General features: G+C 39.6%; 1 protein-coding gene and 1 long non-coding RNA gene across 2 annotated transcripts in view; one reads left to right on the top strand and one right to left on the bottom strand.

Annotated features, from left to right (window-relative positions):
- LOC119589226 overlaps positions 1-333 on the top strand; it is a gene marked incomplete at its 5' end in the record, with an annotated part of 73,080 nt that overhangs the window by 11,274 nt on the left and 61,473 nt on the right.
- Positions 1-333, bottom strand: part of LOC119589227 — a 46,602-nt gene that overhangs the window by 42,734 nt on the left and 3,535 nt on the right. The window lies entirely within an intron of this gene.

Raw genomic sequence — 333 nt, 5'->3', positions numbered from 1 at the left:
ATTCGACGTGAATACGACACATGCCATGTTTATGTTTAAGTCTTGGGTATTATTAGTCAGGAACCTCTGCTCTAGCGCACAGCTACAGAGGAAGTGTAATTTCCATGTAGAGATTAAGGACCTGTCTTTCATAACAGGCGTAATAATCCCTGTGTCCTCTCTTTAATTATATTTGTCCGAGTATTAGTGCTTGCATATAACACAGCAAACAATCTGAACACACATATTTTTCTTAACGACTTCGCTGGCAGTCTGTCCCCTAATTTTCTCCCCGGTTAATAAAGGGAAAGATAATGACGTAACGATTTTATCTTTTTGGTTCTCCGCACTCAC

Source organism: Penaeus monodon, chromosome 25 (assembly GCF_015228065.2).
Source record: "Penaeus monodon isolate SGIC_2016 chromosome 25, NSTDA_Pmon_1, whole genome shotgun sequence".
Classification (NCBI taxonomy): Eukaryota; Metazoa; Arthropoda; class Malacostraca; order Decapoda; family Penaeidae; genus Penaeus; species Penaeus monodon.
Note: the sequence above shows the minus strand (reverse complement) of the source record. Positions and strands in the feature narration are given on the sequence as shown.